We start from the raw sequence: 16,798 nt of genomic DNA, 5'->3' as shown, positions 1-16,798 counted from the left end.
TGGACTCCCTTTTCCCACTGATTTGGATGCCTACTCCTCTTTTCCTTCTTCAGAAAGCCAGAGACCCTGTGTATCAAAAACTCCCATAGCCATTCCAAAAATGAATACTGCTCTGATTTTGTACCGAGGCAGAACTGGTTTCAGATCCCATTTCTACTGCTTAGTACCTGTGTGGCCTTGTTATGCAAGTTGTTCTGTTTTTGGTTTTTTGTTTTTGTTTTGTTTTTTGCTTCCACAGCCAGAGTTTGTGCACCTATAAAATGGGCACAATGCCATCATATTGACAGTACAGGTAGACATTAGCAATAATATGGGGCCAACAGATTGTTCAACATGATGAATGGGAAGCAAGGCATGGTGTAGTTTCATGGTGGGTTTTCTTGGAAGCCAATTCTGAGATGGAGAGTAGCAGCCAGGGCATTTATGAGAGGGAGCTTTTGGGGTCAACACTTGTGGAAGGAAGGAGAAGGAAACAAGACTGGGTAGAGGAAGAAGTGGGCTGTGGTGCAGGCCCAGGAAAGGTTTCAGCTGACCTTTCACAGGGAGCTCTAGGGCTGGGATGAGCCGTCACAGCTGTTGCCAACAGAGGTAAGGGAGCTGAGCTGTTCACACTCCCATGTGGTCAGTTATGCAGTACAGGCCGTCCTGGAGGTTTTCTTCAGCCAGAGTATTCTGCAGAGAGGGTTGACAGCTGAGGGTCATGGCAGCGTCCCCAGAAGCTGAGGGAGCAAGCCTGCATTCCTCAAGGGGGGTCTGGGTTGTGCAGCAGCCATCACTCCAAACTCTGGAAACTGCATGCATAAAGAAAAGATTCCATGGGTGCCTGGGTGGCTTGGTGGGAAGAGCATGCAACTCTTGATCTCTGGGTTGTGAGTTTGAGCCCCGCGTTGGATGCAGTGATTACTGAAATAAAAATAAAAATAAAAAGAGAAGATCCCAGAAGCTTCCAGAGGGGAAACAGAGGGTATGTACAAAGGGACGGGAAAAAGAATGACATCAGATTTCTCCAAAATGCCATTAGAAGCTAAAAGGCAATGGAGAAATGCCTTCAAATGTCCCATGGAAATTGATTTCTAACCTAGAATTCTATTCTGAGTCAAACCATCAATCAAATTTGAAAATGCAATTAAGACATTTTAGATATGCAAGTTGTTGTTGTTTTGTTTTTTTTGATAGAGAGCGTAAATGAGTGAGAGTCAGAGAAATGGAGAGAGAGAGAATCCCACGGGGTGCAGAGAGGGAGAGACAGTGAGGAGCCCCCAGCGGGACTCAAGCTCACTCAGTGCAGGGCTCAAACTCACAAACCTTGAGATCATGATCCGAGCTGAAGTCAGATGCTTAACCAACTGAGCCACCCAGGCATCCTTAGATATGCAGTTAAAAAAAAAAGTTTATTTATTTTGAGAGAGAGTATGTGTGTGCATGGGTGTGTGGACAAGCACAAGTGGGAGAAGGGCAGGGAGACGGGGGAGGGGAGAGAGAATCCCAAGCAGGCTCAGTGCTGTCACCACAGAGCCTGTCATGTGGTTGGATCCCATGAACCCTGAGATCATGACCTGAGCCCAAATCAAGAGTTGCATACCCAACCAACCAAGCCACCCAGGTCCCCCTAGGTAGGTAGTTTTAACTTTTTTCTTTTTATTTCCCATGCACTGTTTCTCAAGAAGCCACTGTATGAAGAATCCAGATAGTAGAGGAGTTTCCAGGAAGATGTGAAGGGAAGGCTGAGTAGAATCGCCGACTAGCAGGTGTGCCTGGACTGGAAGGCTGGGTCCGGGAGGGATGCTGTTTATGGCCTAAGCCATATATTGTTTATTGTTAGGCCAACAGTTAGTAAAAACATGAAGAAAAGTGAAGAAATGATGATTATAAAAGTTGGGGTAAAGGTTACCTCTACAAAGGAGGGTGGGAGCTGTGATGGGAGAGGAGCTTTTAAGATGTTGGCAAGGTTTTTTTTTTTTTTAATGTTTTTTTATTTATTTAGAGAGGGAGCTGGAGAGTGAACAGGAGCAGGGAAAAGAAAGAGCAAGAGAGAGAATCCCAAGCAATCTCTGAGATGTCAGTGCAGAGCCCAACACAGGGCTCGATCCCACAAAACCTGAGACCATGACCTGAGCCAAAATCAAAAGCTGGGGGCTTAATGAATTGAGTCTGTCAGGCACCCTGCCATGTTTTGTTTTTTGATTTGAATGATGTTGCATGATAATTGCTTTATAACTTTATACATATATAAATATAAAGTTATATACATATATATAATTTTTTGTTTGTTTTATTTATTTTTGAGACAGATAGAGACTGAGCATGAATGTGGGAGGGGCAGAGAGAGAGGGAGACACAGAATCCAAAGACATACTCCAGGCTCTGAGCTGTCAATACAGAGCCCAACGGGGGCTCAAACCCACGAACCGTGAGATTATGACCTGAGCCGAAGTCGGATGCTTAACCAACTGAGCCATCCAGACACCCCTAACTTGTTTTTAATAAGCTCTTTCTCCAATGTGAAACTTGAACTCAATGGTCCCAGGGTCAAGAGTCACATGCTCTACAGACTGAGCCAGCCAGGGGTCCCACTTTGTAACTATTTAAAAATATATGTACATACATCTATACTTGATATGTACTTTATGCTATTTTCTGTGTGTATGTTATATTTAAGATCATTTAAAATATTATATTAAAAGAAAATAAATTACAAATGTAAAGCCCTCAGCCTAGTGCCTGGCCTGGCACACAGTACGTGTCCAGTAGGCGTTAGCTGAATATCATCATCATCATCCTGACCCTGCCATCCATTCCTGAGCAAGTGCTTTCAGCTCTTGGCTTCTTTAGAAGAAGGGTGTGACAGGATGTCTTCCAGAGGAGTTTGCAGAAGTGGGGGAGGGTTAATGCTTAGCCAGGAAACAGTTTTATGTCTGCACTGACAAAAAAATCCAGAGCCACTTGTTCTGAAAACACACCACTGCAGAGAGAAAACGAAGGGATTTTCTATCTTCCCAGCTTATTCTATAGTTGTCAAGTGGGCAACAGGGTGGGAAGATCTGCTGGCCTATGTCTTCTTTCTTACCTGTAGTTGATATTTATGAATAGCTCAGTGGGAACATGGAACCCAGGAAGATGATTCCTGGGAGCTACTATTCTCATGAAAATTTGTAACTCTAAAATTCCTTTGGAAATTTCAGATATACCTTTGCATGACCTAACCTGTTTGCAGCTTCCTTGTTTTAGTGATTATAACTCTGCTGATACGTTTCTTCCAGAAACGATTCCTTGTTGCAATAGCATTGCAAAGACCACCAATGAGAAGAAGGACCATCATTATCCTCCTCATTTCAGAGACCCCGCTTTGGCTTGCTAGACAGGTTAAAAGGAGAGGAGACTTAGGAGGTGGGGCTTTACCTGATGGTGACAAGATTGCCCAAGAAGAGCAGTGGGAGCAGTGGTTAGCTTGAGGGTTAGTTCCAAACAGAAAATACTAGAAAGAGGAAAGAAGTTACCTTTTGTGCCCCAGAGGTGGTCTCTGATCATTGGAGGGCAGCCCTTCTTTCCCTCTGAGGATCACATGAACCCCCACAAGGGTTCTTATGGGGCAGATTCTTCTTGCAGACACTTTTCCCTCTTCCTAAACTCACCTAATAGGGAATTAGGTTGATAGACCGGAGAGAGCTCTAGACTAGGAGACTGGAAGCCTGGGCTTCAGCTCTGCCATTAAGCAGGTGTGCACCTTGGTCAAATCATTTCACTTTTCAGTCATTAATTTTCTGAGTGTTGGGACTATGTCATCCCTGATATCCCTTCCATATCTGAGAGTCTGTGATTCTAATATCTTCCAAAGCTGGTGAGATGTAGCATGGTCAACAGGAAGAGCATGTGGGTGTTGAGTCTGGCAGATCTGGGTTTAGTTCCCGGCGCAACCACTTACTAGCTATGTGAACTTTGTAAATTACTTAACTGTCCTCAGTCTCATTTCCCAAATTGTATATTTGTAGTTGTACCTACAGTCAGGTCTGTTTTGAGGCTCAAGTGAAAGAGTGCATGTCCATGGTTCCCAAACTGCACTGGGGCACCCTAAGGCTCTGCAGTGAACTCAAATGGGACTGCCATGGGATTTGCAAATTTCTCAGGGAACACAGACATTTGTTGGGTACCAGAAGCAGTCTGTAGCTTCAACATTAGATTGTGCTACATTCCTTGATGCCTTGTGTTGTGGTATCTTCACAAAGTGGAGTTGTCAGAGAGGTAAAAGGCAAGTACCATATGAAAATCAACATGGAACACAGAATGAGGGGGGGGTGGTATCCAACCCAATTAAGAAGTTGAGCAGTGTGCAGTAGGTGCACACGTCCCGTTAATAAATAATTATGGTTATTTAAGAATAAATAAGGGGGCACCTGGGTGGTTCAATTGGTTAAGCATCCGACTCTTGATCTCAGCTCAGGGGATGACCTCACAGTTCATGAGATTGAGCCCCACATTGGCCTTTGTGCTGACAGTGTGGAGTCTGCTTGGGATTCTCCCTCTCTTTTCTCTCTGCCCCTCCCTTGCTTATGCTCTTGCTCTCTCATTCTCTTGCTCTCTCTCTCTCTTTCAAAATAAAAAAATAAACCTTAATAAAGACTTAAAAAATAAAATAAAAATATTTTTCTTTCAATTTACATGCATCATTTTATTCAAACAACAACTAAGTTGTGAATATATAAATGCCTCTTAATTTGTTTGGATGTAATTATTTAATATTTTATTTTATTTTAATTTATTTATTTAGGGAGAAAGAGCATGAATGGGGAAGAGAGGCAGAGGGAGAGAGAGAGAGAGAAAGAGAGAGAGAGAGAGAGAGAGAGAGAGAGAACCTTAAGCAGGTTTCATGCTCAGCATGGAGACCAATGCAGGCTTTGATCCCATGACCTTGGGATCATGACCCAAGCTGAAAATCAAGAGTCAGATGCTCAACCAACTGAGCCACTCAGGCTTCACAAGGATCTAGTTATGTAATAAATGCAGCTGTTAGATATTTCTTTTGGCCCAAGTGAATGGTGGAAAACTTATTGAGAGACAGTTCAGAAACCTCTGATACATAGAAAGTATTTGGCATATAATAGATGCTCAACAAATAGTAAAAATTCTTAAGGAAGCTTACAAAAGGGAACAGAGAGCTATCACTTATAGCTTATTTCTGGTAGTGGTGGGAGCTAAGCATAAATCAAGAGGAAGAGGACTTTGACACATCTTTAGAATAATATACCAGGCACATAGAAGTGCTGCATAAAGGTCACCTAAATGAATGAAGGTGTCACAGATAAAAGGCTTTACAAGGCACCTGGGACATGACCACTAAGGTGAATAATGTCTCTTCCTCACAGCCTGTACCTTGCACAATGTATTTTCCAAGGATATACCAAGTAGGAATCCATTCTCTCCAGAGGATTTTGGTCTTTAGTCCTGTTTCAATGTGGTAAAATTGCTCTGTTGTAGAATTCCAGTTTGAAGAGTTTGCCACAGATTTGGACATGTTTCCAACTCATGATAGGCCTTGCCACAAAGTAGGAGTCTGGTGTGGGAGTTACACTGTAGCAAAAGTGAACAGTCATTGGTTTAGCCTCCTTCTCTAGAGAATAGCTGTGTTTAAGCCCTTAGGAAAACAAGAACATGCAACAAACCAGCCCTCTACATTCTGTCAATTTTAAGTTTAAAACAATTTAGAGGAAAAGATAGAATTATGTTCCCAAGTAGCCTCTGCCTGCAGTATGAAACAGGGCTCCCTCCTCAAATAGTCAGCTCTCAATATTTGAAAGTAGAGTGAGTTTCATGCCTTGTTTGCAAATCAGTTCTCAAGTAAGAACTTCTAGTTGATGGAATCTAGCCTGTCTTAGGAGCTGTGCCTTCCTTTCCCTTGACTTTAGTCACTAAGTGCAAAAGTTTTTGAAGCATAATACAATCTTTTGTTCTTGGTTCTGTCAAATAATGAGGTTTCGATAGCAGGAAGACAGGTTTACTGAGAGCTTTCTTCCTTATAGGATTTAAGTCCAAGAGAACCCTTTGTCTGCTGGTATTTACTTTTTAAAGAAACAGGACACCTTTTGGCAGTTTTCACTAAAAATGGAGGCTGTAGCTATGGAGATAATTTTAAAAAATAACTTGCAGGGTGCCTGGCTGGCTCACTTGGTAGAGCAAACAACATCTGATGTAGGGGTCATGAGTTCCAGCCCTACACTGGTAGATTTTACTTAAAAAAAAAAAAAGCTGCGGAAACAAGATCAGTGTCTTGTCAATCTGTCCCAATCTGAATCTGACTAACTGGCTAAGAAGTGAATAAATATTTGTACACAGTAAAAGATTCTATAATCACATGGGAGAAAATTGGTAGATAGAAACTTCTAAAAGAAATTGACACACAGAACATATTCTTGTGGTCTCTGAAAGCTGAAAGGGTGACAGCATTCCGAAGATGAATGGGTTACTTGTGCAGCTCTGTGGAGTGGGTGATCAAGCTGATGTGAAACATAATTTAGTTGTAAAGCATCAGTTCTTTGCCCTTCATGGTTGGCCTTCATGGAGAGAGACTCTGCTGTGAGTAGAAGGTAATGAAATTTTACTCCATTTTGCTATCTAATCTTGGTAAAGTGGCTCTTTTTTGTGACAGCGTTCAACTGTCTTGAAACAGGAGAATCACCTTGAATTCAAAGAAAGATTTAGTGAGTGAAAAGTTCACTCTTCAGTATTTAAAAAGGTGAGATGACATTTAAGATTCTGATAATTCTGTTGGAAGCATTCTGAAACTAACTCCTCTCAGGGCCCCACTGATAAAGAAAAATCTCCCCATCCTGGTTCAGCCCACCCCTCCAGCCTGAAACCATGATCCAATCTGTTAGAGAGCTATCTCTCCCTAGATTGAATTTATCACAGAAAACAAAGAAAGAGTAGGAAAAAAAAGAATAAATAGTAAGTGGCTTCCAAGTTGAATTTGCAATTGTAATAAGTGCTTATGGGATGAATCAGATAATACATTTGAAAGTGCTTTGTAATGTGTAACATGTTAACTGATAACAAGAGAGATTATTGCTCCTCAGAAGGACAGGAACTAAGTTCTATTTGTTGCTGAACCTCCAGTGTCCAACCCTGTGTCTGCACAAAGGCCTTTTTTTTTTTTTTTTTAACTTTTTATCATTGGAAAGTTTTAATTATACAAAGGTAGAAAAAAGTTTATTGCACTTCCATGAACCCAGCTTCAAACAGTTATCAACTTATTATATAAGCATTTAATAATTCTTTGGAAGGAAAGAAGTTTAGGAGTGTCTTAGAAATAATATACCTCCATCCTCCTTTTCTTTAGAAGATTATGATCAATATTGGGCCACCTGGGAGGCTCAGTCTGCTAAGCTTAAGCGTCAGACTTCATCTCAGGTCATGATCTTGTGATTCACGAGTTTGCGCCCTGTGTTGGGCTCTGTGCTGACAGTTCAGAGCCTGGAGCCTGCTTCAGATTCTGTGTCTCCCTCTCTCTCTGTGCCTCCCCCACTCATGCTCTGTCTCTCAGAAATAAATGTTAAAAAAGAAGTTTCTCCTAAAAAAAAGATTATGATCAATATGAACAATAATATCAGAAAATCACATTTCCTATATTTCTCATTGGGTTAATCACATTTGAGAAAAAAGAGATGGGATTCTTGGAATTCTGGGTGTTTAAATACAAGAACTGTAAAATAAACATCCTGATTTAAAAAAGTTTTTTTTAATGTTTATTTATTTTTGAGAGACTGAAAGACAGAGCATGAGCAGGGGAGGGGCAGAGAGAGGAGACACAGAATCTGAATCAGGCTCCAGGCTCCGAGCTGTCAGCCCAGAGCCCGATGCGGGGCTCAAACTCACAGACTGAGAGATCATGACCTGAGCTGAAGTCAGATGCTCAACCGACTGAGCCACACAGGCGCCCCAAAACATCCTGATTTTATAAAGAGCAGACTCAAACTGACTATTTGGTACTTATGCCTGTGATCAATAGTTCATTCAGCTTCAGACTTTTAAAAAAAATTTGTACTTTGGCAGGTGGGTGTTGGGAAATGACTGGAAACCATTTTACTCCCTAGGGCTGATTTGTAGGGCTATAAGCCTTTTTCTTTGTTATATAGATGGAATGAGGCCAAGGTCTCCATATTTCTTGGTGTTTCTGTTTTATCTTCGACCCTTGTACTTTGGGTAGGTTCTTTATTTCTAAGGATACAGATAATAGGCAGGCAAATCTGAAATGTTTGCCTGAACAGCCTTTTGGCATTTTTCAACATTGTTTTCTGGGAAGGCCAGGGTGGTAAAAAGCCCACAAGTGGTCTTGCTGAGATGGGCATTTAGCTACGGAGCTGTGAGTGTTTGGGTGAGTCACCTCCCTTCCATATTTGGGTAAAATGAGACTTTTTTTTTTAGGTAGGCTCCCCACCCAAAGTGAGGCTTGAATATACAACTGTGAGATCAAGAGTCCCACATGCTCTACCAACTGAGCCAGCCAGGCACCCCTAAAATGAGGCTTTTTGATAAAGTGATAGTGGAGAAAGTGCAGCCTCAAGAGTAAAAAAGACGAGGGCTTGGAATTTCATCTCTATATATTTCCCAAATTTCTTCTCTGCAAAATGAGTTGTTTTAAGAAAAACTTTATTTTTGGGGCACCTGGGTGGCTCAGTCTGTTGAGTGTCTGACTCTTGATTTTGGCTCAGGTCACGATCTCACAGTTCCTGTGATTGAGCTCGGAGCTTTCTTGAGATTTCTCTCCCTCTCTCTGCCCTTTCTTCACTCTTGCTTGCATGTGTTCTCTCCCTCTCTCTCAAAATAAATAAATAAACCTTAAAATAAACAACTTTATTTTCACTCATCTATAGGATATGGAGTTCAGTAGGTAATTCACCTAAATAACATAACCAGCAAGGAAGCATACACACACACACACACACACACACACACACACACACACACATACACACGGCTCTATTTGTAATTAGGAAAATGCAAGTTAAATAATGGGTACCATTATTTTGCTCATCAAATTGACAAAAAATAAAAATATTTTATTTTTATTTTAAGCAAAAAGGCATTCTCCTGTAAAGCCTCTTCTGAGGTAAGTTTGGTAGCTACCTGCTAAATTTATTTTTTTATAATTATTCTTTTTAATGTTATTTTTGAGAGAGAATGTCAGCAGGGAGGGGCAGAGAGAGAGAGAGAGACACAGAATCTGAAGGCTCCAAGTTATCAGCACAGAAACTGACACGGGGCCCGAAAACAAAGTGTGAGATCAAGACGTGGGCCAAAGTCAGATACTCAACTAACTGAGCCACCCAGGTGCCCAAAAAACAAAGCATCATTCTAATATCCTTCGGGACTCCTTGATTTTTTGATTGTACACAGGGCAAGAATGGTGCCCAAGTACTGGCAAAGCTCTGCACAAGGTGCAAGGGTACTACATTTCATCACATGTCTGAATATTTTAACATTTTAAAAACCGTGAACAATACCTATAGAAAAGTATATAAGGTATATGTGTATATATGGTTTGAAAGATAATTATAAAAAATAAGCCCCATGTACCCTCCAACCAGCTTAAAAAGTAGAATTTTGCAGAACCTCTGAAGTCCTTTGGTGGGGCTGCTAGCACTGTGGTATAAGTTGGGCCCTCACAAAGGTCCTAGCCAAGGGGAGGGAAATCTGCTCCAGGAGGATGGGGCCTTTTCCTTGGGTACAAAGGCTCCATCTGCAGCTAGGCTGTGGACCTCTGGGCTACTGGCTACCTAGAGGCTAGTGCAGCACTGTTCTTGGGTGGTCACACGTATATGCTCCATACCCTCCCCTAGAAGTAACAATTATACTGAATTTTGGCTTAATTATTCTCTCATTTTTCTTTAGCATTGTTAAAAAGAAACAACAGGCCTGTGGAGTCACCTGTGCTTAGTTCCACCAACACTTAATACCTAACCTAACTACAATTTCAGCCTCTCCCAGAGTGAAATTTTAAAACAGTCAGTCTGGAATTTCCAGGTCAGTGCTAGTGAGGTAATCTGCTTGATAAAACCCTCAGCCGTTCTCAAAGGGATGGTAACTAGGCCTGAAATAATCTACTCTTTCAACTTCCTTGTCCTATCCTGCTTCTGCTTATAAAAATCTTTCATTTTGAACTCACAGATCCCTTCTACTTGTTAGATGGATGCTGCCTGATTCATGAATTGTTTGATAAAGCCAATTCTGTTTTTGAACAGCATTTTACCATATATATATATATATATGATATACCATCTCTTTTTTCGTCTCTTTTTTCCCCTCCTCAAAACATCACTTGCCTTTGTATTTGTCTTTTACTATTGCTCTAACAAACCGCACAAACTTGGTTGCTTAAAAAATACAGATTCATATGTTGGGGGCAGAGAATATCTGTGAAGTCTCCACCTTCTCAATTTTGCTATGAAATGAAAGCTGCTTTAACGTCTATTTTTTTTTTTAAGCATTAGGTATGAGGATTGAGCTAGCTGGGAATTCTCTGTGTTATCTTTGCAACTTCTCTATAAACCTAAAATTATTCCAAGATATAAAGTTGTTTTTCTTAAAAATACAAAAAACAAAAAAACAAAACCTACAAATTTATTATCTTACAGTTCTATAGGTCTAAAGTCTCAATTGTGTCTCACTAGGCTAAAATCAGGGCTCTGGGGGGCCTCTAGAGGAGAATCTGTTTCCTTACCTTTCTTAGCTTTTAGAAGCTGTCCACTTTACCTTGGCTCATGCTTTTCCAGGCCAGTAATGTGGGCTGAGTCAATCTCACATCTAACACTCCATAACAAACATAAGACTGTTCTCGCACTTCCCAACCCACAGATACCAATTGCAGGTAGTGGGTCCCTGGGTTAACCCCACTCCTGTCTGACTTGGTTATAAATCAGGAGTGTTCCCATGATCCTCTCCTCAAGTTCAGTAATTTGCTATAATGCTATGATGGCTCACAGAACCCAGGGAAACACTTCACTTTCTATGACTGGTTTATTCTAAAGGATATTGTAATGGATACAAGTGAATAGCCAGATGAAGAGGTATGTAGGGCCAGGTGCAGCAGGGTCCTAAGCTTAAGAGCTTCTGTCCCTGAGGAATTTGGGATATACCACTGTCACAGCTCATGTATGCATTCACCAACCCAGAAGCTCATTAAATCTTGTTGTGCAGGTTTTTATAGAGCTTAATCTCCAGCTTCCTTCCCTTCCCAGGAGGTCAGAGATGAGGCTGCAGGTTCTAACCCTCTAATCATTTGGTCTTTCTGGCATCAGCCTCATCCTGAGGTTATCTAGGGGCCCTCTTTAAGTCAACTTATTAGCATAAACTCAGATGTGATGGAAAAAGGGACTTATTATGAATAAGAAAATAAACTCCTTTTACCCCATAACTCAGGAAATTACAAGAGTTTTAGGAGCTCTGTGGCAAGAACCAGGAAAAAGACCAAATATGTATTTCTTATTATATCACAATGTCATACATATATATTATTTATACTAGATATCTGATAACTAGAATACTTGGAGTCATTGCTGGTATTATTCTGAAGTTTATTATTTTCTTGTTTTTTTGTGTGTGTGATATTTTATTATGAGGTCATATTTCTTGGAACCTTACCTGTAGGATTTCCAGAGGATTCACTTTTTCTTATGCAAGGTGCGGGGCGGAGGGGGGCGGGCACTAATGTGGTCACCTTTATAGTTTTCAGCTCAGGGTTTTCTGGTTCACACCAGTAGTGTGAAATTCTGGGTCCCTGAATATGCTTGTAAACTTGCTTAGGAATTCTCATAAGGGAGTTTTCTTTTTATCTACTCCATCCTCAATTAAGTTGGAGACAGATTTCCTTACCCTTTCCTTTGGTAGGTCAAGTTTTTTTCTTGTTCTCCTGTTGAGGATGTGGCCTTTCAGGGATCTTAGTTTGGGGAAAGTCTTTAATGTAAATTATGGACAAGATACCAGAGGCCCAGAGAGTACAGATGCCTTATCCAGCCCAGGTGAGATCACAGAGGCTGCCCAGATAAAGTGATACTTAGGACAAGTGAACTAGACTTAGGCTTATTGACATAATTACACTCTGTTTCCCACAAGGCAGGAATCATGTCTAGTGTGTTCATTGCTTTGTCTCCAGAATGTGGCACAGTACTTGGCACATAGTAGGTGCTCAACAAATATTTTTAAGTGTGTGAATGAGTATGAACTATCCAAGTATTACAGATGGAGGGAAACAATACTCATAAGGCAAACAAGAAGAAACAAATAGCAAAATTTGTTGTTAAAAGAAAACAAATTTGGTTACACTAAGGGACATTTCATTTTTCCACCAGTGTTTTTATGGCACTTGTTTTTGATAAGACATTCATTTAGGATAAAGGCAGTGTTCTACTCTAAAAGGGTAATAAGACATATTCATAGTAACTATAAACTTCTCCTTCATGTACAGTTTGGTTTCTCTCTTACTGAGAAAGACTGAAGTAAGAATCTGAGCCCTCATGCTTCAGACTTTGTCTGCTGATGAGCTGGGAGACTGGAAAAACACTGGATGCTTCTGTAAATCATTATATCCTTGTCTTTAGTGGAAAAAAGCAGTCAGGTGTAAATATTTGGCAAAAATATGGTTGTAGAGTGTAATCTGCAGTATTTGGGCTGTTAGTTTGCCACACAAGGTGTGGGCCTAATGAAAGGAGTTTGAGGAGGCTGGCTGGCCAAATGTAGGAGGACCCAAAAACTTCAGGCCTCTAAGGGAGAGGAAAGGTATGCAAAATGGCAAGACCCTCCTACCTGGATTTCTGGTGAAAGGGGTAGCAGAAGGCCCATGCTTTTGTGAAGGTCAAAATCCCATTGAATCTCTGAGAACTATTTATTTATTTATTTATTATTATTATTTTAATGTTTATTTATTTTTGAGAGAGAAAGACAGAGCACAAGCAGGGGAGGAGCAGAAAGAGAGGGATACACAGAATCCGAAGCAGGCCTTAGGCTCCGAGCTGTTGGCACAGAGCCTGATGTGGGGTTCAAACCCACAACCGTGAAATCATGACCTGAGCCAAAGTCAGACGCTTAACTGACTGAGCCACCCAGGTGCCTATATTTTATTATTATTTTTTAATGTTTATTTATTTTTTAGAGAGAGGGAGAGAGAGAGAGAGAGAGCAGGGGAAAGGGAGAGAGAGGGAGACACAGAATCCAAAGCAGGCTCCAGGCTCTAAGCTGTCACTACAGAGCCTGATGCAGGGCTCAAACCCATGAACTGTGAGATCAGGACTAAGCTGAAGTTGGACGCTTAACTGAGTCCTCCAGGCACCTCTCTGAGGACTTTTTAAGTTTTCTTTACATGGAGGGGTGCCTGGCTGGCTCAGTCAGTGGAGTGTATGATTTTCAATCTTGGGGTCATGAGTTCAAGCCTCATGTTGGGCATGGAGCTTATGTAAAATAGAATAGGGGTACCTGGGTGGCTCAGTTGGTGAAGCATATGACCAGCTCAGGTCATGATCTCAAGTTCGTGGGTTTCAGCCCTACTTTGGGTGAACTCGAGCCCTGCTTTGGGTGAGCTCGAGCCCTGCTTTGGATGAGTTTGAGTCCTGCTTTGGGTAAGCCCTACTTCTCTCTCTCTTCCTTTCTCTCCCTCCCTTTCTCTGCCACTTGCTCACCTGCAACCTCTCTCTCTCAAAAAAAAAAAAAATAAAATAAAAGAATAAAATAAAAAGCTTATTCCCTAACCTTAGCTAAGCTGCTTCCTTCTTATAAAAATGTTTTTTGCCCTTACACAGATTAGAGAGAGAAGAGAAATGGTTATCTATTCATTTTCTTTTAAAAAAGTAAACTTTACCCCCAAGGTGAGGCTCTAACGCATGACCCCAACATCAAGAACCACATGCCTTAGGGGTGCCTGGGTGGCTCAGTCGGTTGAGTGTTTGACTTCAGCTCAGATCATGATCTCATGGTTCGTGGATTCGAGCCCCGCGTCAGGCTCTGTGCTGACAGCTAGCTCAGAGCCTGGAGCCTGCTTCTGATTCTGTGTCTCCCTCTCTCTCTGACCCTCCCCTGTTCACGCTGTTGATCTCTCTAAAAAAAAAAAAAAAAACATTAAAAAAAAAAAAAAAAAAAAGAATCACATGCTCTACTGAAAGAGCCAGACTGGTGCCATCCCCCCTTTTTTTAAACAATAAAAGTTCTGATTGTGAAAAAAATACCTAGTTGACTATAGGAATTTAATCAAGAAGCCAAAGGAACTTAGTTTTATAGCTGATGATCTCATTGGCTTATATTATTGACATATACTGAATTCCAAGTGATCAGGCCAAAAATGTGTACTTGGCAGAGATTAGAGTTACTGTCAATTGTTCTAGCTCCCCAAACTGGATGGTACCACTAGCTGTGTGAGTGAACATGGAGGCTGAAAGAAACATTATGTTAACTTTGGTTCTATTCCAAAAACATTCTATTCCAGAGATATGTAAGATGAAGCTTTTTAAGGTCAGAGATCATGATTATATCTTTTAACACCGTACCAGGCCCATAACAGTTGCTCAAGAAATATGTGTTGAATAAATAAATGGCTCAAAGGTTATTTTGGGTTGCTGAGATCAGAACAGTATTTGCCATTATTTTGGAGGTTGGCGTGGGATTTGTACACCCTGGAACACTTTCTTCTCTTTGCAGCTAGTAATTTTTTTTTTTTTTTGTTTATGAAGAACATGCATTCTTGCATACTGGCACAATGGTCCTGGGCAAAGTGGCTCAGATGGGTTCTGTCCCATTCCTCAGAAGAGTTAGCAGTACCATTCTCTAATGGTGAGTTGCTTCTTTATGAGAAAATTTTAATTTTGTTGAGCTTTTAGTCCTTTCTCTCCCCCCCCCCCCATATACAGTAATACTTCAAGAAAAATAAAACTATCTGAGTTTAATTGAGTTTGGTAGCATTTTGTCACTTTGTGGAAATCCAGGTAGTTATATCATCATCTCCTGGGCAGTCAATTTTCCTCCACACAAAACTGCATACATGTCCCATCCTTATTAATACATATGTCTTATTCTATAAGCGGGCAGTATAAATATGCTTCCTTATTAGGGAGGAGGTATGCTTATACGTGTTACAATTCACAAGGTTCATATATCTTAAAAACAGGGGCGCCTGGATGGCTCAGTCAGTTGAACATCTGACTTTTGATTTTGGTTTGTGTCATGATCCCAGAGTCATGGGATTGAGCCGCGAGTTGGGCTCTGTGCTGAGCATGGGGCCTGCTTGGGATTCTTTCTCTTTCTCTCTCTGACCCGCACCCCCCCTCCAGCCCATTCTCCCACTTGTATACTTTCTCAAAAAAATCTTTCTTTTTTTAAAAAATTTTTTTTTAATGTTTTATTTATTTCTAGGAGAGAGAGATACAGTGTGATCAGGGGTGGGTCAGAGAGATAGGGAGTCACAGACTGAAACAGGCTCCAGGCTCTGAGCTGGCAGTCAGCACAGAGCCCGACGCGGGGCTCGAACCCACGAACCGCGAAATCATGACCTTAAGCGAAAGTCGGACGCTTAACCGACTAAGCCACCCAGGCGCCCCTCTCAAAAAAATCTTAACTAGCTCCAAGAGTTGGAGGATTCTTAGTGGTTGTTAGTTTTCATTTAAAAATAAATTTACAAGTATTTAGCAACATCTCCCAAAAAAGACTTCCACATGGGACTTATCACTAGCAATAAAAACCCAGATGGTGGCAAAATATCTCCAGAGACTTCTTTACAACTCTGAAGGCAGCATAGGAGAGAAGAGTTAAAAATTATAGTACAGAGCTTATAAAACACTTTTATGTATACCAATTCATTTCAGTATTATTTTTCCTATTTTACTAATGGGGACTCTAATATGCATTTAGGTTAAGTACCTTTCCCAGAGTCACATGGCTACTAAGTGTAAGGGCTAGAACTCAAATACAGATTTTATTATATATTCAATGTTCTTTAAAAATTTTTTTTTAATGTTTTATTTATTTCTCGGAGAGAGAGAGAGAGAGAGAGGGTGAGCAGGGGAGGGTCAGAGAGAGGGGGAGTCACAGACTGAAACAGGCTCCAGGCTCTGAGCTGGCAGTCAGCACAGAGCCCGACGCGGGGCTCAAACCCACGAACCGTGAGATCATGACCTGAGCCGAAGTCAGAAGCACAACTGACTGAGCCACCCAGGCGCCCCTCTGATTCTTACCAGATGTCTGCCTTCCTTTTACCTCCAGATGAGGGAGAGGAACCTTCAGTGGAACTACTTAGACTACTTGAGATGTGCCTCTTGGAGTTAGAGGCACCGCGGACCTGCGTCTGATTCCTGCCTGGTAAATAGAGAGGACAAGAGAAGGGCTGGCAGCTGTTTTGGTGGAAGAGCAAAGGAACATCCAAACTGCACTGGGTTTGGCCTGTCCTCCCCAGTTACTTGGGGCAAGGAGTGCGTGAGAGATTCATGCAGACCAGGTGTGGACCATATAGTGCCGCTGCTAGCCTAAATGGCGCTGTGAGAAGTCCTTTTTCGTCCAGACACTTCATACCTTCTATTGAAAAAATAGTCCCACTGGGGCGCCTGGGTGGCTTAGTCGGTTAAGCGTCCGACTTTCACTTAGGTCATGATCTCGCGGTTTGTGGGTTCGAGCCCCGCATTGGGCTCTGTGCTGACTGCCAGCTCAGAGCCTGGAGCCTGTTTCAGTCTGTGACTCCCTCTCTCTCTGACCCTCCCCTGCTCACGCTGTCTCTCTCTCTCTCTCTCCTAGAAATAAATAAAACACTAAAAAAAAAAGAAAGAAAAAGAAAAGT

Source organism: Hyaena hyaena, unplaced genomic scaffold, assembly GCF_003009895.1.
Source record: "Hyaena hyaena isolate Hyena2069 unplaced genomic scaffold, ASM300989v1 scaffold_723, whole genome shotgun sequence".
Lineage (NCBI taxonomy): Eukaryota > Metazoa > Chordata > Mammalia > Carnivora > Hyaenidae > Hyaena > Hyaena hyaena.
The sequence above is the reverse complement of the archived record's forward strand: the minus strand, read 5'-3'. Positions refer to the sequence as shown.